This window comes from Coturnix japonica, chromosome 10 (assembly GCF_001577835.2).
Source record: "Coturnix japonica isolate 7356 chromosome 10, Coturnix japonica 2.1, whole genome shotgun sequence".
Lineage (NCBI taxonomy): Eukaryota > Metazoa > Chordata > Aves > Galliformes > Phasianidae > Coturnix > Coturnix japonica.
In genome coordinates this window covers 13,839,692-13,854,477 of record NC_029525.1, presented here as the reverse complement: position 1 = coordinate 13,854,477, position 14,786 = coordinate 13,839,692, and the positions used below count along the sequence as shown (strand labels likewise).

General features: G+C 40.2%; 1 long non-coding RNA gene across 1 annotated transcript in view; it reads left to right on the top strand.

The window, feature by feature from the left end:
* LOC107318832 overlaps positions 1 to 14,019 on the top strand; it is a 41,718-nt gene extending 27,699 nt beyond the window's left edge. The window contains exon 7 of the long non-coding RNA XR_001557516.2: positions 12,117 to 14,019. This is a non-coding gene — a long non-coding RNA (uncharacterized LOC107318832). The remainder of the gene's footprint in view (positions 1 to 12,116) is intronic.
* The last annotated feature ends 767 nt before the right edge of the window (positions 14,020 to 14,786 follow it).

The following is a 14,786-nucleotide window of genomic DNA, read 5'->3' as shown; positions in this document are numbered from 1 at the left end:
AAGTTCCTGAATGTACAACTGGAATGCATGACTGCACCAAGCACCATTTGGGTGGGAAAGCTGTTCTGAAAGCGCATAACGTACTGCATGTGGGAGATAATACAGATCCTTCAGTCCGTCTCCTATCTGCATAATGCTTTTTTATTTTTCTCTAAACCTAGATGGTTTGGAGACCTTCTGATAGTGCAGAAGCTCTTGTTTGTCACTTAGGAAGTACCAAAAGTCTTGTCTGTAGCCACTTAGATAAAGACTATATCATTTTGTTGTTCATTGCATTCTGAGTTTGCTGGTCTATTTCTGGAGGAGCATAACCCTTATAAAAAAAGCCTGCCTGATCTAAAGGGAAGTATTGAACCAGGTCCAAGGGAGGTCTGAGACATTCTTTCAGTTGCAAAAATTTCATTCATCCAGTCAGTGAGACAACAGCATGTGATGAAAGCCTGGCAACTGAGAATGAGGTGTCCCATCTTGACTTTCAGTTAGATTAAAATATTCCCTATAGAGATTAAGTCTTTTTATTGAAGTATTTGGGTAGATCATAAGGAGAACTCAACCCAACATGAAATACAACCATGTTTATAAGTTACCACATATGCACAGTGAAACAACAAATAGCCAGTTCATTCTTTCTCCAACAGTGATGTGATCCTTGATGTTAAAGATATGATTGCAAGAAGAGTCAAGTAGTTAATAGTTTTCATGAGGTTATTTCAAACAGAAAATTGTTATGAAATTGTGCCTGAAAAAAGTTGGTGTTCTACTACATATAATTTTATAAACTTCATTGCAGGTGTAAAGCCAATGAAATGAATTTTTTATCATAGAATTGTACTGGGATATTAACCTTGAAAGGCATTTTAGTTCTGCGTTTCTCTCAAATTGATTTCTTGCATCACAGAAGAAAAACAGAAGACATATATACATATATATATATGTGTGTGTATGTATATATATACACACAAATACTTATGTTTCCTACATTTTTCACTTTGGAATCTTACAGTTCTTTTCTTAACTGTAAAGTCTGCTTTTTAACTGCTATGTGAAATAGATGAGTGACTGAAGGCATCAGTCTCTGGTCTGGGCAAACATCAGTGATTTTGGGTTTGTTTTGTGGGTGCTTTTTTTCTTTTTTCTTTATTTTTAGGTCTGCATCTGACTTTATGACCTCCAGACGTAGGTGTTAGATTTATACTATCAGTGGTTGTGTTTTGTTTTGGTTTTTTTTTTTTTGGTATTTTTTCCTTTGGGAAGCCAGGATCACAGATGTGGAAGCACCCAGATGGCCTGAGCTCCAGAGGTGTTGAACAACAGCAACACAAAATGAATTTTAATAGGACTTAGAACAGTTCAACACCTCTCACTATCAGACTGAATGGTTCCTTGATCTGGATTGTGTTTCTTTCTTTGACCTGTTCATCAGGTGAAATTACCTTCGCATGATTAAGAACGCTTTAGTGTAAGAAATACATCATTTTCATGAATGATGGGGGTAAGAATTCACAGGAACCAGTGAAAAAATAAAAGGGAAAAACCTGTTCTAGTTTCACTTCTCACCAAGGAAGGCACTGACTATTCAGCTGGTCCATCTGCTTGGGAGAAGCCTCCACGTGGCTCTTCCTTGCATGAGAGAGTCCTTATGTTACTCCATTTGGATCAATCATTTCTCATTTGGGGACCAGCAAAGCCCTGTGCAAAGTGTGGTTCAAATCAAGTGGCTCCTGCCGCAATACTAAAGAAAGGCTGTCTGCATCTGAATGTTTATACTGTGTCCATATGGGTTAGGAATGTCTTATTCAGGGCCTGGCTATGTCACAATTGCGTCATCTTCCTTCAAGGGAAGAGGGGGGGAAAGTCTGGTTGGGTGTCAGAAACCTATATAATTAAAAGGCAAGAGTTCAGTGTTCAATGACACAATGGTGAAATGCCCTGTTTTTCTGCAGCCTCGGGCTGTTGAACCACAAATAAATCCCATTTTAATGAAATCTTATTTTGTCTACAAAAATCTGAAAGTACAGGAATATAATGAGTGTATAGAGAAACCTCACATCATCCTGGCTGTGCAGGGGTTTGCCTGTATACCCTCATATAATTATATACAGACCGCATATGTACCTTTATCACAGGCAGCTGGAGAGAAATGAGCAACAGTCCTACAGTCAAAGAGAGTCAAGAACCACAGGCTGTACATTTTTTATGTGACTGTTACCACTGAACAACCTCCTTTAATTTTCCATTCTTTCATTTTAACAAAGGCTTGAACATTTCTCCATTGATTTGCCTATTCCACAGAGAGACCGACAGAGAGATGGAGGGAATAAGCGAGGGGTGGGAGTTGATTTCCAATAGTATGTAAAACATTTGGTTTAACGAAGGAAGCTGGAAAAGGGGATAAAAAAAAAAAAGAACCCTTTAGGAAAATAGTTTTCCATTGAAATCAGTGTATAAAGTAGGTCCCACTGGGAATATGTTTTCTCAGAGCTAAATTTTTAAACTCTTTCTACACTTCCCATGCCACTTGTCAGCAGAGAAATGAAAGGCAAAAAAATAACCCTTGGGGTTTCACAGCTTTGCACATTGAAGAAATGAGGGATCACTCTATGGTTATCAGAATTCTGCCTTTCTTGTAGAGGAAGGATCTGGCATCCTTCAGACTGTTCCACGCTTGTGGATGTAATGACTGGAAAGTTTAATTTATTGTGGCGTTATTTCTGCAGTTTTGGAGAAGTTTTACAGTGCTTTGTTTTCTGTTTCATTACTAGAAGCCACTGGGCTATCCTACACTCCGTCCTGCGTTGTGTGCATTTTGCACATATCATAGTCACGCAGTTAATTGTCTGCAGCCTAACGGGAGCCACCCTCCTCGAGCTGCTGCGGAGGACTCGGGCCACTGAGACAATTGTAACAATATGAAACCATTAACTCAGACTACCAGATTGGCAAGGGCCAACCGCTCCTAAAGCGCTGAATGTGGGTCTGAGTCACAGTAAAATAAAGAAGCAGCTCGAGGGTAGTTGGGAAACAATGCAGGCAATGCCGCTAGAACATCGCGCATCTCCTCGGAAGGAGAAGTTTGCAGTTCTCATTGTTAAACTTGACAGGTCTCTCCTCTAAAGCCGATGATTTAATACGATGCTAATAGTCCCCGAGCAGCAGGCTCCTCCCTTGCATAAGAATACCCCAGCGCTATTGGTATCACCTCTGCAAACATGTAGACTGCTGTGCAAGGACATGCAGAAGTATTTCTTCCTCTTAGCAAATCCCGGCGTGTCGGAGGTGAGCACTCAGGGCGCCTATAAGAACATTTTGCTTTGTGTCAGTCTGTAAGACGCTCTCGTGGAGCAGAGGCTTCAGTTTTGATCAGCTTTCTGGCAGTGCCACAAGTTTTTGCACAATTTCTCTTCATAGCCATAAATAACGCAGAGCGCTCTTGTAATGCAGCCCAGATTTGAGGGCAGGCTCACACAATGTATTTTGTGAATGCTTCTCTCAACTGCATGTGTGCTTAGAACGTATTGCAATACCTGATAAAGTGATGACCATGTACGATATATCCATAATAGCTATGCTAGGAAACTTGTATTATTGGGATTTTAAGGAATGTTGTGGTGAATCCAATACCTCCTTCTTTATCTTCCTATCAGGTTATTTTCTGTTTTTCTTTCATAGGTGCATTTGCCTATTTACGTTTGAGGGTATGAATAGAAAAATCAAAATATAAGCATTAAAATATAAAAAACAATAGCATTTACTTCTGGACTGTAATTCCATAAACTATTTTTTTTTCTTTATAAAACATGAAGGCTTACATCAATTTTCTAGGTTTTTTATTGTTTGTTTTGTTTTTCTGAGGACTTTGTCAGTTTCTGGATATTTCTGGGGTCTACTGCAGAAGGCATGACAGATAATTAGATGCTACTGACATGTTTTTCTGTAATAAAACAACATTTGCCAGAATAGAAAGTGAAATTGATAGCATTGTTCATTAATCTTCATTGTTGCCCCGGAAGTGCTGCTAAGGCACAGGGCAAAGAATCCCTTCCTTTACGTATTGCAGACCCCTTCCATGAACAGTCAGTAAAACAGTATTTCCTGTTCTGTGTCCCAGGAATTCTAGAGACAGTGGTTTTGAAGTAATCAGTTGCATCTTGGGACATCAACATGAGTCCACGTGGTTTACTGACACTTGCTATGTCTTTGCTGAATAGCATCATGCTATTTTAGCATCATGGCAGCCATCAGCAGTGCCTCCCTGCCTGGCTTTGGAAATGCTGCTTTATAAATTAATGGGTAGGTCAGCTTGGATACATAATTTATATGCCTAGTCATACACACTTCTCGGGACTCTCTCCTGTGTAGCTGGAGCCAAGCTTAGGGCAGAACACTGCCTTGTGATTCCTGCATGCAATTCCCTGAGGATAGGCAGAGTTGCATCCCTGAAAAAATTTGGCTTATGGTATGCATCACTGAATTCTGTAAGCCCCACTTAGAGTGGAAGAACACGAGCAGACCGTGTTTCGACTTAAAACGGTGTGAAAACAGTGATTCCTTTGACGTGGGATGCCTCCCTTGACTGACACTCATTGGTGAGGAAAGTTATGGGCCGTACCGTATGGAACTGTTACTCTCCAACACCAAAGTTGGTTGAGAAACTTTTTCTTGCTTTTCTTTCCAAAATGTATGCAAAAGAATTAGGAGGTTTCCTGCCCGCTATAAGCCAGAAGGAATGGAAAGCAGGTATTTATTCACATGTTACTCAGCTGCTCGTTTGCGAATAGGGGGGCCATGTTTTCATAGACCATGTTTCATAGGCAGCATGTGTTCAATAAAACGTTTGTACACTTGCCAAAAATCAGGCTGCCAGAGTGATTTTCATGGATTGTGTCAGCAAATGTTATTAGCAAATTGTGTAGTTAACCTGGTGTAAGACTTTTATTACTGCTGGGTATACTTACATATCAAAAAGCTTCTGATCCCCGCCCACTCTAAGCCTTTGGCAAAGAGAATCTGTAGGGTTTTTTTTAAGACACTGTGTTTACAGCTAACTAGCATTGTTCCTAATCCTGTAAAGTCTATGTGGGAGAGAACCCCATCAGTTTCAGTCTTAATTAGTTTTGGCAATTAGTTCTCCTGGAAAGGACCACGAACAAGGTCCAGGAGGCTTCTCAATGCATTATTCCTCTTCAGAAATGAGCCTTCCTCTGGCTGTGTGAACCTTTGCAGGCATGAAAACAACCTCCCCCAAAAAAGAAAAAAAAAAAAAAAAAAAAAAAAAAAAGCTGTATAAGTCACTACAGATATTGCCAGCCTGACTGAACAAGAAGTTGGGCTGTGGAAGGGCATGATGAGAAAGCTGTTATCCACAGATTACTCCTTTGTACCCTATTTTATCCATATGGAATTAGAGCAAAAAAGCTGTGCACTACGTTAAAGGCTCCATGAGTAGAGACGAGATTTTTTTTCTTATTTAGCATTGTGCTAGTAATTATTGATTTAGGGAAGAAGGGAAAACATACTGTTTTCTCTCAGGATACATCATTACATCATCATTGGTAATTCAGATTTTAATTTTTCATTTTTAATTTAAAAGTTTTGTGCTCCTATTGCATTTTGTGAATTATTGAAAATTCAAAGAAACTTAAATGTCTCAGTTACCTGTTAGATAGTTGTCTTGGCCAGGGAGGATGAGCGCGAGATGTGGGGTCTGTTAGAAGGACTTGAAATATTTATTTATCTTGTCTTAGTGCTGAGCTCTGAATTGCAGGCAGCATCTAATGCTGTTGAATTATACACCTGGAAATACTCTGTTCTGAATCACTGGATATACTTTGTTCCAAGCTGTCCGGTATAAATACATAGACAAATCTGCCTGGGCTTTTTTAGTGCTTATATAACACACAGAATTTTCTAGGGAACAAAACAACATGAATATTTTCAGATATTTTGCCTCTTGAGCTCAACCGGTTTTACTTCTTGGTGTCCTGATTTTGTGGGGCTTTAGTATGGGTCATTGAGAGAAACACTTGTTATAGTATCTGATGGGCACATGATGAGGTATGTGTCTTTCTGAAGTGCTCTCCTCATAAAAGTCATAATGCTGGCAGGCTTGGATAATTTATTTTGGGTAATATTGGGAAGCAGTGCTGTTGGATTTTCACCAAATTCCCTTGAAATCAGGCTGGACTGCAGTGGATCCCCATCTGTGCAGAAGTCATTGGCTTCGGTGCATCAGGTACCTGTAAAACTGAATGCTAAGAGTAAACTTCCTATAAACTGCCTGATTTCAACAGGATTTCTTCAAATTTTCTTATAGTTTAAAAATAAAAATAAAAATCTTATAGTTAGTAGATGTATTAGCACTTAACCAAAGAATTGCATTTAAGTCACTCAGAAATCATACATGCCATGTATGTTTAGTGGTTAAAAGTAAACTAGTCATTTTAGCCACAGATCAGCAGAAGGAAATAATTACCAGGTCTTGGTATGGGAATGTGGGATGAGTAGTTCCATTTGTGCTGTGCTCATCAAGGAACCCCTGATGTGGTGCTGGTTACATGGAAGGTTGGGTTAAGAACCTTGCTTTGGTGGCTGTGTTTTGGAAGAGATGATAAGAAAAGACATTTCTATGCACACACCAAATAATGACCAAGATGTTGGATATAAGATACAAAGGAGAAGTGAGAAGAGAATGCTTGGAAATTATTGCTGGCTCTTCACTCCCTGGTGTTGCCTCAAGGTGTCTCCCAGGCCTTCCTGATGGGAGAATGCTTTGCACTATCCAGCAGGCTTGAATAGGAAATGGTTAATGCCATCATCACCAAGAACTGCAGTGTGTATAGAATAAAAGCTATATGCTCTGCCGATCCGCCACCAAGAACATGCACTGTATTAAACATTTAATCATATTACAGCTCCCAAAGCCATCGGAGCCAATTTAATCAAGTTGTGTCATGGACGTGGTGTTATTGTTTTTAATGCCTATTAGGAAAATAAAAGTTAGCACTTATTAAATGAGGATCCTCTTGCATGTTGATTGCTGTGCTAATTTCTTGCTGATAATACCTTGTTTTATCCTCAGACAGAAGGCTGTTTTGTTGGGTTTTTTTGTCAGGTTTTTTAGTGGAGGTTGGTGTGCTGCAGGGTCTCAGATGCACATAGGAAATGAAAAATAAAAATAGAACCTTGTTCTTCTCTTGCTTGTACCAATACCAAGTCAGAACAAGTACAATAAAGTCAATGGAGTTATTTCATTGTAAAATGAATGGATGTCAGTGTGACAGAGAGAGGATAAGGGACGTCCGTCCTTCTTTTTTCTGGCTATAACTATATTATCACTCTGTTGCAAGGAGGTATGCAGAACGTAACAGAGAGACATACAAACAAACAAAGTGTGCTGGAGTTGAATTTTGAAGGTGGTGCATTTATCTGCTAAAAATCACCCAGAGGCTTTCAGGAAAAAAAAAAAAAAGAATGGGTTTTGATAGAGTGGTGACCTGAGAGGTGAGGGTGGGAATGCACACATATATATGAAGAAACTGGAAACAGATCTGATATGATGGGGGGTTGGGGGAGGAAAGGTGTTGCATTTGGTTTGAAGCATAGGTGACTGGAACCACTTCTTGTTATTCCTCTGCATTGAGGTATGATGGATCTCTGAAGGGTTATTAAATATATGAGCTGAATTCATGAAGTTTATATGTTGGGCATCCCAACGCACTCATGGGAAAATGATCCCACTTTTTCAGTCATGTTTAATGAGAAACGAAAGAAAGATGACCCAAATATTAATTAATCATCACAGAAGATCAAGATGAAGTACTCCCCTTCCCAGCTTCAATCGGATAAATGAATGAGGTAGATACTGTGCTTTTTTGGAAGCATCAGTTAAAGGATGCTGCCGAGACAGGGAAAGTGTTTTGATGAGCCAGTGCTTTCCTTCATTAAAGCAGATCCTCTGTTGTTAAATAAAATGCTTTGGCAACAGCATGAACAAGATATACCGCACTTTCAGTGTTTACCATCACAGGAGTAGCAATTTTAGTAATACTTGAAGGATTAGTATTTTTCTTCCTTTCTTCTTGAATCTAATTTAACATTGAAAGAAGGTTTTGGAATAGTAACAGAGCAACAGTAACTGCTGCGTCTATTCAGCTTACACCCAAATAAAATGGTTCATTTCAGCTAAGTACAATATCATGCAGTGCTGGTTAGTTTAAATGCTTTGTTTAGAGAGGTTTTTTGCTTAAAAAAAAATTATACAGATACTGCTGAATGAGCAGTTAGGAAACACATGTTTCCGAACTGCAGTTACAAGTATTGTAAAATATGATTGATACCATATGCTTTCATTCTATTATTTTCTTTTTTTCTTTTTTTAAAATGCAAATTAATTTTTGAAAAAGGTTTCATGCTATTTTTATATTTCAAAAATTATTATTAATTATTAAGAGATGGTCTGAGCCATGTGGTGCCAGAGGTTATTGCTCTGTTCTGCCGCTAAATAGACCCAGGTTGTATTTTGGGTGGAACATTTGATTCCCTGGGGCTGGAGGCTGCTGTATCAGCCAGCTGGTGGCCAAGTGTTTGAGCCAATTCAACCAATTAGTTGAGTCCTCCCATCCGGTGGCTGGACTCTTTCAGTGTATGTCTTGCACACAGCTGAGATGAGAATCAGAACCGTTCTATGAGGGTTGCTCTGAAAGTAATGCCTCCTACTTTATGATGTTTGCCCCTGATGTCAGAGGTGGGTGATGCTGGTATGGCAGTAGAGGCTGAACCTTCCGGTCAATATTGCATTACATTGTTTCTGTGCAACAGCTGGCAGCAAAGGAGAGCAGTTTAATGAAGTGGCATCTAATGTGGAAGAGTGTATGAAGCAAAGTTGTGTCACTGAATTCCTCCATGCAGAGAAAATGGCGTACACTGGCATTCATCAGTGCTTTCTGAATGTCTATAGAGACTGAACAATGGATGTTAGCTCAGTGAGATGGTGGGCGATGTGTTTCAGACATGGTGATGTGAATGACAGCCATATTCTGAGTGGCCATGTGGGTTTTAATGAGTGTGGCACTCAGGCTTGTCTTCATCACTGGCAAAAATGCACAGTTAATGGTGATGACTGTGTTTTGTAGCTGAGAATCTGCTCTATCATATAGTGCTGTTGTGCTCTTTGTATCTGTTGTGGTTTCTATGGAAATAAATAGGATGCATTACTTTCAGAACTACTTATTTTATATATGGCTGTACTGCCAGGATGGCCAGAAGATTTACACAAGCGTATAATAGATTTGTGACTGGTTCTTTTGAGATGGTGGAGTAATGGAGATGGTTAGGTCACTTAGGGGCAGCCCTTGGAAGAAAAAAGGTCTGTCTGCAATCCAAAAAAAGCCAATGGAGTTTTAAAGGGGTTATAAACTGGAGTTGAGAAGGCGTTAAAAGTTTTGGGGTTTTTGAAGAAGACTGGTAGAACAAGTTAGATCATTTAATTCAGGATGAATATGCTCAATATTTTTAATGCTTTGGTATTCAAACTGCTTGGGTGCTTCTTTAGGGTCAGCATCAACTAGCAAAAAATCATTGTGCACAGCTCCACAAGCCGCAAGCCTTGCTTAAGAGCTACACTGATGCTGAACCTAACAGGAGGAAGATGCAGAGCACACAATGCTGATGCAAACCAAGCTACAGCTTCACTTGATTTTTACAGAGAATCTGACACTAAGGTCCCTAGTACCTAGAGACAACTCTGCGGCTACATAATAAAACATGCTGCCCTTACATAAATTTTTCCCTACTGACTTGAGTTTGTTTAAAAAAAAGTGTCACAGCTTAACTCTGTCCTGCCAGGCTTTTTGCCAGTGCAGATATTGTCTGTTCATGCCACTCTTACTTTAAGCCAGATCAGATATTGTCTGTCTAGACACAGCCAGTGTAAATCTGGCAGAAACTCCATGTTGTGCATCCTGGTTAGTCTGACAGAGATCGGGCTGTGTGTATCTGCCCAATCTGAATTAAGTTGTTACTGCTGAATGATCAGCCAGCTCAGAAACATACTGCTAATGACAGCAGGATGACGGTCAGCCTCTGAAAGGAGCAGAAACTTGGCCTCCCTCTTCTCCTGTCAAAATCTAATATTAATAGGGGAAACTCTTTTAAAAGCCAATGGTATAAGTACAAATGCAAATCTTATCTTTGCCTTGTTATTTTAATATTTCATTTCCTTCTTTCCATATGAATTCAGCAACTCTATTATAGCCAACTGTCAGAGGCATGTGGGAAAGAGGAGGTGGTGGGAATAAAGTAGTTGTATTTATTAGAATAGTGGGGACTGCTGTGGAAATGGCCTCCTCCAGTACCACTGTATGCTGCTGTGGTGTTACCTTTGGTACATTTGGGTCAGCTGAGAAATACCATGTTAAGGAACTCAAGGGTACATGCAGACTGTTGTGAGTTAAAATGTTTAAAAGTATTTCACATCTATTTTATTTCCCCTGTAATTCCTTGTCATTACTGTTCTTTTCTATGTCAAAAGAATTATGTGAAGTAAATAGAATTATTCTGAAAAGTTTATCTCCTTTAAATGTTTTTGTAGCAGTGAAATAAGTTCTCCTATGCTAAATGTTACCCATATGGCTGTGCTCCTTGTGAGGCTGTTGCCTTTAATCCATGTGTTGTTGCAGCGTCATCTTGTTCTGAGAGAGTCTAATATTGCCAGAGCAATAAAACACAAACCAAATGTGCAATGCTGGGAAAAATACCCAGGAGCATCCTGGGGATGCTGTCTTCCAGAAGTATGTTTCTGTTGTAAGAAGGAGATGTGACTGAAATCCACACACCAGGCTGTGTGAGAGGGATGTTCTCTGGGCAGTGAAAGGAAGAGCTGGGTCTCGTTGGAAATTCGTCTCATCCTCCCTCCACCCCATTCCTCCACCCCCTCTTTTCTCTCTGCAAGCTCTTTGCCTTTGTTTATGTTCGAGGTGACAAGACACAAACCAGAAATGGGAACAGGAGTGAGCAAGGCTGAGTGTGTGGGGCTGTGCTGGAAGTGGCGGGCTGTGATTCCAGCACATGCATTTGGCATTTGGCAATACACCGCCTCTTCAGCCTATGCTCTGTGTGGATTCCAAGGGGATGATTCATCCTGACAAGGGAGCCCATTGCTTTTTTAATGCCAAGCATTTACTCCACAAAACCTGTGAGACAAGAGGGAAGGTCCATTTCTTTCTGATATTTGGGAAGAATTCCCTTCTCCTTCCCACTCCCTGCCCCATCCTGCGTAGCTGAGACAGAAATTTTCCTATGAGAAACTTTGCATTCGTGACATAATTCCATCATTTTCAACCCAATTTCTTCTGCGTTTTCCCCCCTCCTTCTCTTCTCACAATTCACAAGCTATGTGAGATTACCAGTACAATTAAAGCCACGGGAAGAGGAAAGAACTAGGTATTAGGCTTTGATAACCCTGTCAGGGTCATTTGCCAATAGGGAATGGGGGTCAGCCACAAATTCCAATTTTAGTGTCTGTGACAAGCAGCAATAATCAAAGGAACACAGGAAAGCAGATATGTGATCTGAAATCATCTATAACCAGAAGTGTTTATCTAGAAATGCTACACTCTGGCAAGATGTCTATCTTCTCCTTTTTGCATATATCTCTTTTTGAGAATGGTCCTTATCTAACATCTAACTTCTTTACAGTCCTAGTTTGGAAAGGTCTCACTGGTCACACGTACCTTTGGCTAGAAAGGAAAGCTGCTGATTACATATTTTTCTTAACTGGCGAGCAGCTCCTGGAGAACAATGCATGATATAATTATAGAGTTGCTTTCAAAGATGAAGATAAATGAAGCTGTTGCAGCCATGGGGGTAAATGTTGAAAAGTTCATTGTCCATTGAATGGAGAAAGGTATTTTGTGATCAGAAGGATCACAACAGAAATCTGAGACAGACCTCATGCCAATGTGTTCACCATCAGGGCTAGGGATTAGAAAGGTTGGATGAAATGTAACTCTACTCGTGGTAAAACCCAACTTGGAACACATGGATAAGGCTCTAGGAGGTAGTGTGAGAATGGTTCAGGCATTCCTATTTGAGGCTACTTTTTTAACTTCTTAATTTAGTTTTATTTTTAGAGGCAATCAAAACTCTTCTGAGAAATCCTTCACACTCAAGAAATGTGGCCAGAACTGCAAGCTAACTCAAGTTCCCTATAGGTAACAGGGATTTCTCTGCTGATGACACCTCAACACATAACATTTCTGGATCTCTTTTCTGGCCAGAAGTAACACCAGACTGAGACAGCAGCTGGGAAAAAAAGCTCTGAGGTTTGGCTCACAGGAACGCATAGGGACTGTAAACTTTTAGTGAAGGCTTCTGTGGATTTACTCATAAGTGTTGTCGGCCTGGAGTTTTGTGGCTCTACAAGACAGATCTACAGCTTTGGGATTGCTTTATAGGCTGAGTTTTCCATTCTGGCCTACGGCTATATGTGACAAGGAGCTACAAACCTGATGCGAGAGATCTGAATAAACAGCAGGCCTTTCTTTTGATTAATTTGTGCTAGAAATATAGTGAAATTAATTGTATTTTCTTCCCCTGCCTGTATGGAATTTCCCCTTACTGTCACTGGCTGCTATTAGGAAGTGCACATTCATGCAATAATTTACAACCAACAACAAAACAAGAAGAGACTTAGGAAAAAGTACAAGCATGTTTTAACCCCTTTTTTCTTTCTTTTCTTTTTCCCTTGAGATTTAGTCGTTCTCTCTAACCTGTGCTTAATTTAGAACCGTTCTTAACTTTATGTAAACCAATTCACTCACTTGTCCTCGGTCTCCCCATCATTAAAATAGTGGTGATAAATCTGATGTATGAGGTGCAGTGATACACTGAATAAAGCTATACTGCTTCTCACTGAGCAGAATCGTCAACATAAAAGCAGGAAGGAGACAAATTACTTTTTAAGGTCTTGCTTACCTCAGAATGAATGAGAAGAAATGGGGGTATACACACCCAGCTCATTATTGGCCTGCGAGTATGTGGCAGCATCAGATGTAGGCACAGGGATGCAGCAAAATAAACAATAGCAGAATTTGCAAGGTCTTGGGCTCGAGCAGTCCACTTGGCTGAATCAACTGTGTCTGTAGGTGGAGAGTAGTACCATTATATCACTTGGACTTTTATTATATTCCATATTTCCCATGACTGGTAAGCTCACCCTTTCCCTATGGGTTAATGATGCTGTAAACAAGAATAGCAGAGGAGCAGCCAACAAAGCAAAAGAGTAAATGCTGGTCTGAGTGAACTGCTCTTGAGAAGGCTGAGTTAAATCAAAGACCCACCGCAGTGTGCTTTGAAGGGGTTTTACATACAGAAGTCATAGAGACAATTCACAGGAGTGAAGAGAGGAATTTTCGTGAGTGCAGGCCAAGCACAGAACCCTGCCATCTCCTTCTGATGTGTGACCACAGGCAAAATAGTCAAGGCCTGACAGACAACTGGGCCATTCTGATCTTTATGATGTCAGGTTCATAACAACACTATGGGACTTTCCAAAGGCATTAAGGACTTAGTAAGACACAGATGGCAAGATGGGGGCTTTCTTGACCTCTCTTTGTCAGCATTTTGTGTGGGTGTGAAAAGTTGTATGACCCTTAGCTTAACTCTCACAGTCTGGCTGTAACCCATTTTTTGCGTGGCTCTGACCTGTGATGGTGTGCTAACCTCATAGTCACAGTGAGCAGAATGAATACCTGAACCTAGAAGCCTATTCAAGTATATGCAGCCTTCTATACTCTGTGGACAGGTCTGCAGATCTCACAGATGGCAGTGTTTATCGCTCTGCCTTTGGCACCTGAAAAAGCAGCACAGCAGGTACCGTCAGGGTTCACCCATAAACTGATGGCTTTACTATGTATTTTAAAAAGCAACCATATTTTTAATGTATCGAAGGTCCATTAATAGCAACATACTTTATGAAACCATTTCCACCATAACATTTGTGTTTTCTGTTTCATGGAAAGCAATATATTTATTCCACACATTTGTGAATTTCTCACAGTGTTTTGGCCAGGGTCTCAGCTGGTAATGATTGGCATTGTTTCATGGGCTTCAGCAGAGCTTTGATGAGTTACAGAGAATCTGGCCTCTTTATGTCGATTCAACACTAGTGATTAATGCCCAATCCTGTTCCTTGGGAATTAACAAGTTTATTTATCCCCTGAACAAGAAAGACAACAGTCAGCAGATGAGCAAGTTTCTTACGTATTGCTGGACCCAAACGTGTTACACCATGATTGAGTTTAGCTGGATGGGAGCCATTCTGGTCAGGAAAGCAGGCACAGATTCTAAGTGAACAACTGAAAGGCCTAGGGCATCAGCAGAAGCACAGCACCACACGTGTGCCATTTCGAAAAGTCATGACAGATTCACGCTGAGGGTAATGTGCCATTCGTTATAATTAAAGAATTCCTATTTATGCTTCTTACTTTGATGCTGGCTTTCAGTCATTAGCGCTGCGGGTGACATTTGCTGTAGTCTCAATGCCTTTTGCAGTAGTCTTCATTGAAGGAGAAGGTGAAGAGCTACTTTTGTAGGATAAATTAGAACAGTCCGGAACCAGAAAGCTCAGTTTCAAGCCTGATTAGGTAAAGCCATATAAACTTTCACCATACTTTACAGGCGCTGTAAAATGTTTGGACAGCATGAGCTATAGGCAAAGGACTACGTATATGTCTGTGTACCCTCAGTTATGAATGATGAATGTAGGAAATTTAGTCACCAACTTCCTT